The sequence below is a fragment of the Pleurodeles waltl genome, chromosome 1_1, assembly GCF_031143425.1.
Source record: "Pleurodeles waltl isolate 20211129_DDA chromosome 1_1, aPleWal1.hap1.20221129, whole genome shotgun sequence".
Classification (NCBI taxonomy): domain Eukaryota; kingdom Metazoa; phylum Chordata; class Amphibia; order Caudata; family Salamandridae; genus Pleurodeles; species Pleurodeles waltl.
In genome coordinates this window covers 679,681,444-679,698,707 of record NC_090436.1, presented here as the reverse complement: position 1 = coordinate 679,698,707, position 17,264 = coordinate 679,681,444, and positions in this window count along the sequence as shown.

Here is a 17,264-nt window from a genome sequence, read left to right as displayed (position 1 = left end):
GCAAACACCATGCATCCAATCAGGAGTCAGCCTTGTAAGAAGAAGGGGTGTTTAAACTGGAGAGGAACATCACCAGGAAGTCAGCGGAGTGCTCAGGAATTGCTTCCCACATCGGACGGATCACACACAGTTACAGAGCAGAGGAGAAGACGCCGGAGCCAAGGGAACGACGGAAATAGCAACCCGACGACTGTCCAGAGAACCAGTGGAACGACCAGGAGGCAACATGGTATAGTAACCGGCCACGCTCTGGGGAGAGCGTGGCCTCATCAGATACGGTCCTGTAAACAGGACGCAGGTGAAAATCAAATCGGGACTGGTGGAAGGAGGGGGGAAATCCAGTAAAGAGCTCTGTCCTTTTGTGTCATTATTTTTTTTTGTTACAACTGCCGATGTTTTGTTTTATGTAACCGTGAAGGAAAACAGAGTGATTTCCCCTGGAAATTGTGGCAGAACGTATATCGTACAACACAAGCATGTTACGATTGATTTATTTGGTCTCTTTATGTTTTGTTTATTCAGAGGTATGCTTATTTTCACAGTTGTTACAAACGTGGTGTGGAACTAACTGGTAGGACATCAAAGGAAAGAAAACAAAAATAGGAAAAGAGCATTAGTTTGTTTTTGTTTATTTGTTTATTCGTGGACCAAAATAAGTGAAAAAAAAAAGAAAAGGCAGATACGGGAAGGAAACACGAAAAATAAGTACAGAAAGGGAAAGACGGCAAGACCAGCAAGTACAAGAAAATAATACAAAAGGGAAAAGAAAAGAGATAGAAAAGAGACTCAGATATATAAAAGAAAGGAAAGGGAAAGAAAGAACGAGAAGGAAAGAAAACAGTTGCAGTACTTACCTCTTCACCAACACTCTTCTATTTTGTTTCTTTGTCTCCCCATGCGCCTCCTGAGTCCTCACCTGAGAAAAGAAGAAAGAAAAGGATAAAGATCCCATGAGAATACAGACAAAAAAGAAAACAGAAGAAAATCCCAAAGAGCAAGAAAGGAGCTATAGAATTATTATTCAGCAGACAACAAAACTTAAATAAAATCCTATATATACATAATACAATTACCGCCTACAACTTTCCATTACTGTGCCCCTGTGACACCCCCCCATCACCCTCCGGAGGCTTGTGAGACAGTACCTGACTGTCGCTGACACTCAACCCACATTCTTCTGGGATGTCTCCATACTCCATAACCAGGACTTCTACCTGGGGGGAACCCCTCTCCCTGTCACTCTCAACCAGAGTCAGTAGAGTGTCCCTCCCACCAGTAGGAATATGATTCCCCATGCCAGTTCCCCAATCCACCTTAGGGACCCTGTGCATCACTGGAGCTACCTCATACCCATGAACCTCCTAGTATGTGTTAACTCCCTCCTTCAAGTAGGGCACCACATCTCTTGGCATGTGCACTTCTTCAGCAGCACTGGATATAGAATTGTTGCTGCCACCACTCCAGCTGGACTCAGCCCTCATGACTTCCAGCTCTTTCAGTTTTAGCTCATAAGCCAAAATCATCTTTTTGACCTCTAATGCCGTCCTCATTTTCTCCGACTCCCTCTGGTGCTCCCTCTCTACCTGTCAGTCCTGCAATTCTTCAGTAGTCAGACCCTTAGATGAGACGCTGCTACCTATCCTGGAGAAGCTCCCCCCAGGTGTAAGAGGTACCTCCACTACACCACTGTGTAGACTCTGCACTTCCTCATCCTCATCCTGTGTGTGCCCCCACGCCTCCTTGACTGTCACCTAGGCCCTCAGTGCCTTTTGCAGCTCCCCCTTCCTGGCAGAGCCCTTAACGGGACAGTCAAGATCTTTCCAGAACTGTTTCAATTAAGCAACTGAGTACCTCCTCAGTTTCCCTCATTCAAACACAGCTCCAGCTGTTGCATCTTCAGATTGAGACATGACGGCAACAAGTGCAAAGTTTCAAAATCAACAAAGAGGTCACCAAAAATATGGAAGTAGAACAAAAAGGAGTCCCAAAGAAAAAAAGCAAAATCACAAGACAAGTAGTATGTGGTCATGTAGTGGTCTGAACTCAAAACAGTAGTGTACACTTAATCACTGTATGTCAAATACAAATACAAGTTCAATCCCAACCGCTGATCATCAATGTTAGAAATAGGGTCTTTGGTTGGCAGTCAGGTTACCCCCGTCCAAGCAAGGACCCTCACTCTATTCAGGGTGAGCTAACTCCCGGTCATCCCCTTGGTAGTTTGGCACGAGCAGTAGGCTTAACGTTAGAGTGCTTGGTGTAAGGTAGTTGCACCAACACACACAGTAACTTAATGAAAACACTACAAAATGACACAACACAAGTTTAGAATAATAGAAAAATTTTATCTGAAGAAAACAAGACCAAAATGACAAAAATCCACAATACACAAGTCAAGTTGCGCTGTTAGCGTGAAAATGTACCTTGGGTGCATCCAAAATAACCCCGCACGGGTGAGTGTGTGTCAAAAAGGGCTTGCGATGCGTTGATTTCACTCACGAGAGAGACCTTGCGTAGTTTCTCTTTTAGTCGGGTTGGTGTGTGTCGTTTCTTCTCTCTGCAGGAGAGCGATGCGTCGATCCGGTGAGCACTCTCGGGTTGAGGTAGGCCGTGCGTCGTTTTTACACGCCTAGCAGTGTTTGCGTCAGAAATTCAGCTGCACGATGGTCCAAAAACCATGCAACGCGGGTTGCAATCTCACCTGCCCCCATCAGCGTTGCTGTGCATTGTTTCTCCAAGCGCGAGCATCGATCTTCCGGTTGCGTTGCATGCGAGCGTCAATTTTCAGCCGCAAAACCGGCAGCACTTCGATTTTTCAGCCACAGATATGAGTTGCGTCGATCTTTTCCCCGCACGGCGGTCTGTGCATTGATTTCTCACTCTTCTTGGCTGCCAGCTTCTCTTCTAAGGGTCCCAGAAACTGGATGGGCACCTCATGGCAGAGAAGGAGTCTCTCCAGAAGCTCTTAATCAAGCCCTTGGAGATCTTCACAACAAGGAAGGCAACACAAAGTCCAGTCTATGTCCTCTAGCACAGGCAGAAGCAGCAACTGCAGGATAGCTCCACAAAGCACAGCCACAGGCAGGGCAGCTCTTCTCCCTCAGCTCTTCAGCTCTTCTCTAGGCAGAGGTTCCTCTTGTTTCCAGAAGTGTTCTAAAGTCTGTGGTTTTGGGTGCCCTTCTTATACCGATTTTGCCCTTTGAAGTAGGCTTACTTCAAAGGAAAGTCTCTCTTGATTGTGAAATCCTGCGTTGCCCAAGCCAGGCCTCAGGCACACACCAGGGGGTTGGAGACTGCATTTTGTGAGGGCAGGCACAGCCCTTTCAGGTGTGAATGAGCACTCCTCCCCTCCCTCCTAGCACAGATGTCTCATCAGGAAATGCAGACTACACCCCAGCTCCATTTGTGTCACTGTCTACTAAGAGGTGCAACCAGCCCAACTGTCAAACTGACCCAGACAGGGAATCCACAAACAGGCAGAGTCACAGAAATGGTTTAAGGAAGAAAATGTTCACTTTATAAAAGTGGCATTTTCAAACACACAATCTCAAAATCAACTTTACTAAAAGATGTATTTTTAAATTGTGAGCCCAGAGACCCCAAACTCCACATGTCTATCTGCTCCCAAAGGGAATCTACACTTTAATCAGATTTAAAGATAGCCCCCATGTTAACCTATGAGAGAGACAGGCCTCGCAACAGTGAAAAACGAATTTAGCAATATTTCAATGTCAGGACATTTAAAGCACATTTATATATGTCCTACCTAAACCATACACTGCACCCTGCCCTTGGGGCTACCTAGGGCCTACCTTAGGGGTGTCTTACATGTAAGAAAATGGAAGGTTTAGTCCTGGCAAGTGGGTACACTTGCCAAGTGGAATTTACAGTTAAAACTGCACACACAGATACTGCAGTGGCAGGTCTGATACATGATTACAGAGCTACTTATGTAGGTGGCACAACCAGTGCTGCAGGCCCACTAGTAGCATTTGGTTTACGGGCCCTGAGCATCTCTAGTGCACTCTAGTAGGGACTTACTAGTTAATCAAATATGCCAATCATGGATAAACCAATTAACCATACAATTTACACAGAGAGAATATGCACTTTAGCACTGGTTAGCTTTGGTAAAGTGCGCAGAGTTCAAAAGCCAACAGCAACAGGTCAGAAAAATAGGAGGCAGGAGGCAAAAAGATTGGGGATGACCCTGCTTAAGCAAAAAAGTCCAACAGGGGCAATATGTTTAACATTCAGCATATGAAAGTCACATGGAGATGTATCCTCCCCACAGGCTTTCCCCTACGGAGTTGATTTAATTACTTCTATTATTTCTTCTTCAGTAATGGCGATCTCCAGTTGGTCTGTCACTGAACGATTCTATCTGGAGAGTTGCAGATTTTCCAAAAAGTTGTCTTCCAATGTCTGCTTCTAGACACTGTCCGATGTATGTAAGCCCTTAATATATAGATAATTTTTTTGCAGTCTGATTTGGAAGTGTGACCAGTATATTTTCTCAGGTTTGAGGCTCCGGCACAGCACTTGAGGACTCAGCCCCTCATTGCAAACCTGGAAGTCTTAAAACCGCCAGGGCCGCAGTGGCGGTCGGACCGCTGGCAGTGTGGTGGTCCAACATCCACAATTGTGATCATGGTGGTTGCACCATGGTCAGACCGCTGGCACTGCCACTTCTCCTCCACTGAAGGGGATGGCGGGGCTGGCAGTGCTGGCTGTCCTGACCTGCCAGGGCAATGATGCAAGCAGTGCTGCCCTAGGGATTACGAGTCCCCTCTCTTCCAGCTCTTACATGGTGGTAGGACTGCGATGTAAAGGCTGGGAGAGACAAGGTGTATGGGGCCACATAGGGGCCCCTGCACTGCCCATGCACTTGGCATGGGCAGTGCAAGGCCCCTCATGGCCAAACCTCTTGTACTTTTCACTGTCTGCATTGCAGACTGTGAAATGCGGGACAGGTGCTAGTGCTCCCTGTGCACCGCAAAATTGCCGCCGGCTCAATTATGAGCTGGCGTTAATGTTTTGGGCTCTTTCCCACTGGGCCAGTGAGTGAAAACTCTGTTTCTGCCCGCTGACCCAGCAGGAAACTCATAATAGGGGGCGCAGGAAGGGGACTGCACTGGCGGTAACCCCACCGTGAGAGTTTGGCTCGCGGCCTTTTCTGCCTGCCAATCTCATAATTAGGGCCTAAGTCTGCTTCCATGCCAAGAATCTGCAAGCCTTTTCTCTTTGCACATATTGTTTAGATTTTATTCTTGAAAGGGCTTTCTCTGCTGCCACGGTAAAAGTAAGGTAAGGGTCAAGCATCAGGGTTCTCACGGTATCATTCAATGGTTCTTCTCCATTTTCTTTAGTCGGGACATGGATTTGCTTTTCCAGTTACCTTTTTGTTGCAGCCACAGGCTGATACATTAAATGTTTGTCCCCTCATGGAGGTCATGAGTGCAGCCCAGAGTAATTGTGGCTAACCAATTGAGAGCTCATTATGTTAAATGTATTCCATAAGGTGTGTTTGCAATTTCAGTTTCTCTTCTGGGTCATTAGGTTTCGACACTGGCATCTACCAGAATTGTTTCTCAGGTTAAGAAAGTCCAAGATGAACGTACAACTGTATAAGCAAGTGATCTGATATGCTGCTGTCAGGTAACCAGCACTGATATCAGAGAAGCTGATATTAGAAAGTAGTCAAAACCTGTCTTGGTTCTGGAGAGAAATATAATAATGTGTAATCCCTTTTGCTGGGTATAGAGAAGATTCCATGTATCCTAGAGGACAAATTCCACAATCAGATCCAGACATTGTTTTTGATTTTAGGGTGGGGTGGGGGGGGTGTAGATCACAGATCTGTCAATTATCAAGTCCTGGACAATGTCCCAATCCCCTCTCAAAACAACTATGATTTGAACAAACTCTGAGCCTGAATTGGAGTTTGGCTGATGGGGTTACACAAACATGACGGATGTCCTATCTGCTTTATTACGATCCCATTATATCCTATGGGAATCATAACACGGTGGATGGGAAATACATCACATTTGTGACGGAGTAATCAGTCCGCTAAACTCTAAATCAGGCCCTCTGTCTGTAGCTTGTCCATATTAGTGAAACTGTAGCTTTGGAAGCGTAGACAGATCTCAGTAGCATCTGAAAATAGTGGATGGCCAGGTTGAAAAAGAAATACCTGCCCTCTGAGTCAAGTCTTACAGATATAGGTTGCTAGCCTTTTGTGCAGCAGTATTGATTTGCCTTTGGATGACTCTGGCCCAGTCTTGTTGGAGTTTTTGTGATTCTGTACTTGATAAATGTGTTTCTTGAATCTGACCCATGTCTGTTTTTTAGTTGTAAGATTGGATTGTTCGCCATTTAACATATCTTTAATCCATTGACTTTCAAGGAAAGTATATTAAGACCTGTTGGAGATACCGTCTGGTTGGGAGTGACCATGTCTTGCCTCAGACCAAAGGCTGATGATATGGACAGGTACAAATTGTAGAGCAGTTAACAGTGAGAGTGCTGAATTCTTAGTAACATGGGTAACTAGTACATTGGCCCTTAGGTGAGAGAATAGTTAAGACATAAAAGATGTAGGTAAGCACAAAAGATAAGTGTATTGCACAGTATGCAATGATGCATGTGTCTTCCTCATGATGGATCAAAACAGAATTAAAGGATACTCAGTGCAAAATAATAAAACAGTGTGGAAAAAAAATAGTAACAGAAACCACTAACATTGATTAGCGAGCTAGTTATTGTAGGGCTGTCTTGCCTGACTAAACGGACAAGATAACCACTAAGTTTCTTTTAGGGGTATGCAAAACTGCAAACCCATGGTGCATTTCTCTTTGGCCAAATTATGTGAAATTGCACCAAAGATGCACAAAATTGTGTATCAATCAATCAGGTGTTATTTCTATAGCGCAGGTTGTTATCCAAGTCGGTATCCAGGCACTTGCTGCAGGTGTTTATTCCGACAGCCAGGTTTTCAGTCCCTTTCTGAAGTGGGTCAGAGAGGGTGCAGTGTGGAGGGGAAGGGTGTTCCAGGTTTTGGCGGTGAGGTGGGAGAAGGAGTATCCTCCGGTGCGGCAGATGCGTATGCATGGTATATTTGCAAGGGCAATGTGTGGAGAGCATAGATTGGTTGGTGGAGGTGAAGGTGGTGGTTCAGGTAGATGAGTCCTTGGTTATGGAGACTTTGTAGGCATGGGCCAGAGCTTGAAGTGGGATCTTTTCTGGATCAGGAACCAATGGAGGTCCTTCAGGTGCTGGGTGATGTGGGTTCTCCTCGGCAGGTTGAGGATCAGTCTGGCAGCTGAGTTCTGGATTTTCTGCAGTCTTTGTATGACTTCGGTGGTGGTGTCTGCGTAGAGTGCAATGCTCTAGTCCAGTTGGCTGTTGATGAGTGTCGGTGTCACTGTCTTTCTCATGCCGATGGGGAGCCACTTATAGTTCTTGTGGAGGATGCGGAGCATGTGGAAGCAGGCTGAGGAAACAATGTTGATTTGCAGTTTCATGGAGAATTCACTGTCAAGAATGATGCCGAGGTTGAAGGTGTGATCTTTTTGTATGGGGGTGGGTCCGAGCTCTGCTGGTCACCAGGAGTCATTCCAGAGGGTTGAGTGTCTGCTGCAGATTAGAACCTCTGTTTTGTACGAGTTAAGCTTCAAACACTTGTCCTACATACAGGTGCATACATTCTTTATAGAGTTGTGGAAGTTGGTCTTTGTCTTGGTGGGGTCTGTTGAGAGCGAGAGGACAAGTTGCGAGACATGAGCATAGGAGATGATGTTGATGTTGTGCAATCTCACAATGTCGGTGAGTGGTGTTATGTAAATGTGTTAGGCATTTGGAGGAGCCTTGGGAGATGCTGTAGATGGTGTGCTTGACATGTGAGGTGAAGGGGAGGAAGTGGGCTCTGTGGGTGAGCTCCATTAGGAAGGATGCCATCCATCTGAACGTATCATCTGTGTTCCCAATCTGGAATTCTCTGTTGATCAATGTGTGGTGGGAGACGGTGCCGAAAGCGGCAGAGAGGTTGAGGAGGATCAGGGTGACTGCTTCTCCTCTGTTGAATAGGGTGCAGATGTTGTTGAAGCGATTAGAGCTGTCTCAGTGCTCTGACAATAATTATGCATAATTATGCAAAATCCAAATTCATCATTGTGTGTCATAGTTTATTGCCAAATGTATGACATAAGGCTGTATTTTATGCTAAAAATTATATGCAAAAGCTAAAAGCACTTCCAACAGCTGTTCAGGGTTTATTGTTTCCGTGCTTGTGTGATAAATATTTAACGCAAATGGCATGTAATTACACAAACCGGTGTAATGAAGTATTTTGGGGAATTTTGTGTAACAAGCACATTTAGAATTTCCACATATTAGGCAAATTATTCTTTTGTAAATTAAATTTCACACCAGGCCTATCTGCACTCTGAAGGGGATAGGCTGATTTTAAAGGTATTGCGACAGACTATAGTTACGCTAAGGTTTCCACACATAGTCAAAGCTATAATTTTGCAAAAAGTCAATGAGCTGAGTTAGCATTCCTTTTCTTTGGGGGGGATCTTGATGTGTCCCTATACACGGAGGAGATGCTAGATGATTTACTAGACATGACACTTATGCTCCTGTCTGGGGGAAGACAATACCCTGCGATTTCCAGTGTCTTCCAGATCCTTCAATTTGAAGATTCATTTGGAGGTAGCACGTGGGCAAGCCAATATTCTGAGTCTACAGTGTCTCTAGAATCTCTCCAGCTCTTCTAGGTCATGATACTCCTTACTTCTACAGTCAGTACTAACAATCATTACAGCTGTACCTCGTAAACAACATCTCATGTCTCTTTTTTGTGAGCAAAAAAACTCAAAACTTCTTTTGTAGGAATTATTTTCTTGTGAAAGATCCACAAAAATGGAAATCTTATGTCTGTTTTATCAGTAGGGGGCAATGTTGTTTACCTGTCTGGAGAATCATTCTTGTATGGTCATAGCGCAACTACTGTGCAAATATAGGCCTAGACATGTCCCGTTAGTCTTTTGCTGCACACAAGTTCTGTGTGTCCACTGAAACTACAGGGGCTGGTCAAACTTGATAATAGTTAAGTTCAGAATTCTTAAGGTGGCCTTGCATGTTGCCCCCTCCTCATTTTATGGTACACCTAAGATACAGACATTGTCCTACCTGCATTGCTATGTTCTTTTAACATGATCACTTTTTGCTGGAGGCTTCATATTTTATTTTCCCAGTCTGGGATCATTAGTAGTTTTTGTTCCAGGTCTGGCACCCTGCGGTCTGTAAACCCTGTTTTGTTTTAAAAGAGGCTAGGCCTGCATGCATGGCTTTAAGATCCTTATTGGTATCTGTTGTTGCTTGCCCCACCATTGTAATTGACAGCCTGACTGCATTACCAGGATCACATTCAATGCACTTGTTAATGTATCAGAACCTTTTTGGTTTTGCATAGTGCTGGTCCACTTTCCTTAAAGTGTCTCTATGAAGAGAAGCTAAATATTGGATTTTCAGGCTGACATGAACAATTATTAGGACACTGCCTGCTATTTGTCCAGCAGGGGATACACTGGAGTGCCCGAATACATGACTTCTTTACCAACAGCTGGTGGGCTTGACAAGCAAGAAGAAGCCAAGCATTTGTTGCTACTCTAAAGTCAAAAGGCCCCCAAACAATACACTCATCAATGAATCAAGACCAAGGCCCTCATTATGAATTTGGCGGTCTTAACTGAAGACCGCCGCGGTGGCGGCTGCCAGAAGACTATAATGGTTGCAGTATTCCGACTGCCGTATTAGGAGTCACACATTGAAGACCACCCAAATACAGCCACACATCCAAGACTGCCAGGACAACTGAGGGCAGGATAGATGCGGTCCGGCCACCAGCACCGCCACGCTAACTACATTCCACCCTCCAGATTACGACACATAAATCAGCACAGCGGTTCTTGCATGGCAGAAGACCATCGGTGGTGAGAACCACTGCGGGCAAAAACCCACCTCAGTCAGAACACACCACCACATTGGATAGCACGAATAACCCACACCTGTGACACATTCACACACCACACACACCTGATCACTGCACTATATAACAACCCCCCACACAACCCACAATCCTTTGCAACCACAACTACTAACTGAAGACTCAGCACTTGTACACCTTAGGTACTATCACACTCAACACTCAGTACACACCACACAAATGAACCATCAACAAAATACACACATCGCTGCTGCACACGAACACCACATCCAGCCACCACACACAACCAATCACCCCCATCCCACCATGCACCCTACATTGCACCCTTGCACACAACACACAACACCCCCCACAACACAACCACCATGTCCCGTCAAATGCACCTATGCGTCACAGATGATGAGTTGAGGGTCATGGACAATGAAATCATTGAGGTAGAGCCAAAACTGTTTGGAGCACAGGTCCAGCAAACCTCCATAGCCAGGAAAATTGAGTTGTGGCAGAGAATTGTCAACAAGGTCAACTCAGTGGGCAACCATCCATGCACAAAGGGGGACATCAAGAAGAAATGGAACGACCTATGAGGGAAGGTCAGTTCCATGGCATCTAGACACCAAATTGCCATGATGAAGAATGGCAGTGGTTCCCCCATCTCCTCCCCTAGAGTTTGCAGCGTGGAGGAGAAGGTCTTGGGGATCCTGCATCCTGAGGGCCTGACTGGATTACCCAGAGGACTGGACTCTGGTAAGTAACTATAACTTCCGTGGCACTAAGTGCTCCTGTCAAGCACGTTTCCCCACCATCTTATCACTCCCCAAGTCACCCTATCTTCCACTCCACCTCCCACCCATGTACCTGATGCCCCTCCCCTGCATGCCACACCACCACCCAGCCACAGTGCCCACACAGTCCCTGCCAAGTGCACGGATAGCTCTGCCAATAACAATCATTACAACTCCCAAAATGCACCAGCCCATATACATCAAAACCTGTTATGTCCACTTCACAGTGCAACTCCTGCATGTATAACTATTACACCTGCTACACCAACTGAATGCTTCGACTGAGGATCCCTACATGGCAATGACAGCAATGCAATCCTCATTCCTCAACCACCAATGGAACATGGTACCTATCTCAAAATCCAATACCCACAAACAATGTCTGCAGTGCTGCACCTATCATTGCCATAAATGAGAACAAAGTCAAGCCACTGTATGCTTCAGACAAAGAGACAACCACTCACACTACCACAATGTAACCCTCTTCCACTCTATCCACAGGTACCCCTGCCACTGCCACCATGGAGATGATGCCAGAGACAGCCAGCCCTCCCCAGGATGAAGGCCCCAGTGAGGACAACGCCTCTGGATGTCTGGACATTGATGACTTACTTGGCACATTGTCAGTCCACCACTCCCAGGCTCACCCTGCCCACATCCAACCCCCCTCCCTGTGGCATTAACAGCACAGCCAACCTCTCATCCCTGAACCTGTGTCCAAGGACTGTACAATCACTAGTGTGCCCCACAGTACAGGAACCAGAGTCGATCCCTCACACCAAAGACAATGAAGGTCCTGGTGACACTGGGAGTGGGCACACCATGGCAGGGTCACAGGCATAGGTAGGCAGGGGGCATGGGATGGCACTTGTGGGAGAGAGGACAGGGCAGCCAAGGGAGTCACCTGACCAGGAGGCCATCTCCCAAGTCCTGGGGGCACACCAGAAATCCCAGGACAAGATGGGCCAAATTCTCACCATCTTGGGGGAAAACCAAAGGCTGCAGAGGGAATACCACCAGAAGGCCATGCAACAGTGGTAGACCCACAGTGCCACCATGGCCTCCATTGCAGGGGTGCTCAGGGACCTCATTACCATCCTTTTGCTTTCTCCACCCACCAGCAGGCCCCTTCCACTAGCCACACACCAACTGAGACATCCACCTCTGGGGCAGCCAGTGGAATGGAGGCACTTCCAGGAGGACCACAGGCCACTGGCACTCATCCCTCTGTAGCTGAGGAAGGCCCCCACAAATGTGGTCATCCATCCAGACATCCGACTGGAACAGATGCCAAGACAAATCCCACTGCCAGCAAGTGACCTTCTCTTGAACATTCTCCCTTGTGTGTCACTGAGACACCCTATAGACTGTTCAATGTCATGTCTCCACATTGCCATGGCCCTTGGACACTGGAACTGTGCTACCTATAGCTAGGCCATCTACTCTGATGATTTCATTCACCTTGACCCCACTCATCAACTGTTGGACAACATATACACAATAAACACTGCAGATCGCAGCAACTGCATTAGTGTCTTTATTTTTAGACATACACAGTAAATAAGACATGTACCAAAATTCAGTTTTAAGGGAGTCACTAGTCCAGCCACACACCAGAGTAGATCCACTTATCCAAATTGCAGCAAGACCAAGACAGGGACATACTTCGGGATGTTAGGCATGGTGGCACTCAAAGCACATATGCAGTTCAGTGTTGTCATGCCCAGTGTGTATCGGCAAGGAAACAGGGCACATTAGATGACACTTCTACATCAACAATCTCAGGAAATACATGACTAATACGCTGTCACCGACAGCTTTACTGGGCCTAACACTATACTTTCAACTGTTAGCAAAGGCAAATGTACATGAATGGCTCAAACAACCGGCAGGAGACGGAAATATTTGCAGTACACAGTTGGTTGCTGAAATTACATCTGGACAGGAGATTGCAGGACACATAGCACACTACAGGCGTATCCATAGGAGATGTTAACCTAGCAACCTGCATTGAGAACACAGGTCAGAGTTGAGACCAGTAACGCTGGTCCTGACATGCAATCTGTCTCCTACCACAACCCACACGTAGGGCTAGATACACTGAACACCTCTACTGATGTACCTGGCTAGGAGGAGCTTTGTCATAAATCAAAATGGAAACATAAAACCTGCTACTACACACACAACATACCTGAATGTCACTGGAAGTCCTGATTGATAAGCTCAGTCCTAGAGTCAGCTGCTCCATCCTCATCTGCCTCCTCATTACTTTGCATGTCACCATCACCAGCCACTGATCCAGCTGCCTCCTCACTATCAGCCAGTAATGGTATCTGACATCTCAGGGCTAGATTGTGGAGCATGCAGCAGGCATCTATGATCTGGCATACTTTTTGTGACGTGTAGAGGAGGGCACATCCAGAGACGTGCAGAAACCTGAATCTTGCCTTCAGTAGATCAAATGTCCTTTCTATTATATGCCTCATCCTACCGTGGGCCTCATTTAAACGGTGTTCCCCATCCGTGGCAGGGTACCTCACTGATGTCAACAGCCCGGAAAGGTTAGGGTAGCCTGAGTCACCTGTGTGAATAAAGGTAGGATCTGTTACAATGCAGGGACAGCCACAGGGAAGATTGGGATGACAGACACCACAACAGAGACACACATCCACATGCATACATACCAATGAGCTAACCTCTCTCTCTCTGTACTTGTGCTATCATGTGTGGGATATTGCTGTTCCTCAGAATGTAGGAGTCATGGACAGTTCTTGGAAACATGGCTGTCACTTGGGAAATGTACTGGTCCGCCAGACACACCACCTGAACCTTTATGGAGTGATAGTTTTCCTGTTCCTGTACATTTGTTCATTTGCACTGGGAGGGACCAAAGCAATATGAGTGTCATTAATGGCCCCTATCACATGAGGGATGTGTCCAATATCCTAGAGGTCTGCCTTCACAGTGAGCAAATCCGCAGGTTGGGGGAACCTGATGTAGATATCCAGGTGTTTCAGAAAGGCACGCAGTATATCCTTCAACACAAAACTGAACATGGGCTATGACATCCCTGCTGCCAAACACACTGTAACCTGAAAGGACCACGTGGCAAGGAAATGTAGCACTGACAGGACTTGCATTGTGGGAGGGATGGTATAGGGATTACGTATGGCAGGCATGGATACATAGATCCATGATGGTCAGACGATTCAGACAATAGGTCTGGATGATGTGCCTCTCTTCTAGGGTAGCAAGGTCAACTAGCAGACAGTACGCTGATGTGTTTCTCAATATCCCCATGACAGGGTATCTAGGATAGAGAAGAGAGAATATATAGTGGGTCATTCCGACCCCGGCGGTCAAGGACCGCCGGGGCCGGGGTCGGCGGGAGCACCGCCAACAGGCTGGCGGTGCCCCGCAGGGCATTCTGACCGCGGCAGTTTGGCCGCGGTCAGAACAGGAAAACTGGCGGTCTCCCGCCGGTTTTCCGCTGCTCTGAGGAATCCCCCATGGCGGCGCAGCTTGCTGCGCCGCCATGGGGGATTCCGACCCCCTCACCGCCATCCTGTTCCTGGTGGTTCGCCCGCCAGAGTTAGAATGACCCCCATAATGTGATAAGCACTCCACACATATTATCAGAACAATTTCTAGTGGCACACACCTAACACTATAGGATATGCAACAGATTCTCATGGTACACCTCACATGTGAAATGCTTGGGTGTGTGACTTGTATTCGCAGGATCCAAGTAGAACTCCATATTGCCATCATGGTACTGAGTGGGCAGGCAGGTAATATGACAGCTAGATGCTGTGTGGTCTTTGAGTGGAGTTTTCTGCAGTGTAATTGACATGTTACAGTGTACATGGAGTAATCAGTTGTTGTAACTGTAGAGACCTGAAGTGTTGTGTTCTGTCAGCTGTCGATCCAATGGGTGAAAGGTGAATGGGGAGGTGAGATCCGTATCCAGCCATACTGTAAATACAGCATTCAGGGCATATTGTGCCAGCTAAAATGCCTTTGGTTGGCATCATGGGGATGACGCTAGTAGTGCAGTCCTACTTAGAGATTGTTGTAGGTGTGAGTGTTAGCATACAGCTGTGGGTAGTAGTGACATGTAATGACATGATGTTGGTTATATGTATTGTCATATGCAATTGCCTAGCCATGATATCTAATGTAATAGATGCAAATGTTCGTATGTGTCTATGGGAGATATGTTTTGACCCTTTTTCTCCCTATCTTTCTGTCTCTCCCTCCCTCTCTTTCTCTCTCTTTGTGTGCATCAGCATCATCAGGTGAAGGAGAAGGGGCACAGGTGAGTATGGAAGCAGCAGCCCATGGGGCCGAGGAAGCTGGTACCAGCAAAGTCGAGGGACCTAGTGGGACGGAGGTTGAGGGGAGTGCCATGGCGGAGACCAGATCTACCAGCTCATCTTTGGAATCCTCCTCCGGTGGACACTCTCTGATGTGGCAGACCCATCTGGGAGCACCCCAGCACCATCAGTGTCTGCCACCCCCCTTACTAGAATCGCCCTTCCTGAAGTTCCCTACCCATTTGCCCGTGCCCACTCATCCAGCAGGGTGGGCATCTCCTTCACCTCAGGCACCTCTGCCCCAGTCAGCCCTGCTGCCCTCAGTAAGGTCCATCTCTGTGGGACAGTCCACCATCTTGAATGCCATCCATGGACTGGCAGCTCAAGTCCAACAGAGCAATGCGTTCCTGGAAGGCATTCACGGTGCCCTGGCTGGCCTCCAGACATCTTTCAGGCTCAGACTTCCTCACTGGCCTCCTCACTCCCTTTTTCTACCGTCACCCCTCAACATACCTCTACCCAATCCCAAACCCCCCTCCCCACACCCATCCAGAGCACACATTCACACAGGCATGCATCCACCCCTGCAGACACGGTTGGCACGGACAAACACAAACACCACAAGATCCACCACTGGCATGCACACAAACAGTACCCACCTGCAGACACAACAACATCTACTTCCTGCACAGACTCCCCCACCACCCTCTCCTTCACAGACACTACACCTGACACTGCAGCCAGCACATCATCATTTGCACATCTAGCCAACAGTCCCATCTTACCCTTAGTCACCACAATATCAGACCCTCAGACATCTACCCCAGTCAACACATCCGCACTCACCACGACCACCTACACCCCCACATGCAGCACATGTACCATACCTGCAGACAACCCCCCAACAGACAGTCACAAATCCAGCATGGCATCTCCCAGCACCTCCTCCCCCAAGACACCTAAATGCCTGCACTCGCCCACCCAACAAACACCCAGCACACACAAGCATTCCATGCACGCACCTGTACCCCAGACACACACAAAGACACATCTTACCACCACTCCCTCTCACTCCACTCCCAAACCGTTTTGCCATGACCGACCCTGTGTGCCAAGGAAATGTTTCCTTTATGAGGGCCAGATGTAGCAAGCCGTTTGCATGTCGCAAACTGCAAAAATCGCAGTTTGCGCTATGCAAACCTCATCCCGCGATGCACATTCACAAAGTGAATGTGACTCGCAAATAGGAAGGGGTGTTCCCTTCCTATTTGCAACTCGCATTGCAATTCAGAATTGCTTTGTGACTGCGAATGCAGTCGCAAAGCAACTCGCAGTTACCACCAGTGTCACACTGGTGGTAACTCATTCGCAAAAGGGAAGGGGTCGTCAAAAATATTTTTTCAGAGCAGGCAGTGGTCCTATGGACCACTGCCTACTCTGAAAAAAATGAAACCAAATGGTTTCGGTATTTTTTTCATTTTGCAACTCGTTTTCCTTTAAGGAAAACGGGCTGCAAAATGAAAAAAAAAACTGCTTTATTTAAAAAGCAGTCACAGACATGGAGGTCTGCTGACTTCAGCAGGCCACCATCCCTGTGAGTGCAGGGACTTGCTATGGGGTCGCAAAATGCGACCCACCTCATGAATATTGATGAGGTGGGTCTTTGCGACCCATAGCGAGTCGCAGAAGGTGTCTGAGACACCATTCTATATATGCTTTTGCGATTCTGAAATTTCAGAATCGCAAAAGCATATCTTGCTACATCTGTCCCTGAGTTTTCCCTGTTCCTTGCTCCACTCCCAACCCGTGGGACCCCAGAGCGCTCTGTGCCCCTCCTCAAAGTTCTCTCCTGCCAGTGCCCATGCCCCTCCCCCTGCCAAATAGTCGACACACCCTCAAGGCCAAGGTCCACCCTCCCAATCCCAGACCCAAGGATCTCCCACCGAAACCCAAGGACCCCCATCACAAACTCCCAGCCAGGAATCAAGTTGGGGCACAGTGAGGTGCCTAAAGTGCCTTGGGCATCTCTGACATTGGACTGGCCTATGGCCTTTAATTGCACATAGTTATTATTTATTTCTTTCTTTATTTTCATGATTTAATACATCTCAGCCAACAAGATGTTGGCATCCATCGAAACAATACTTGTCCTAC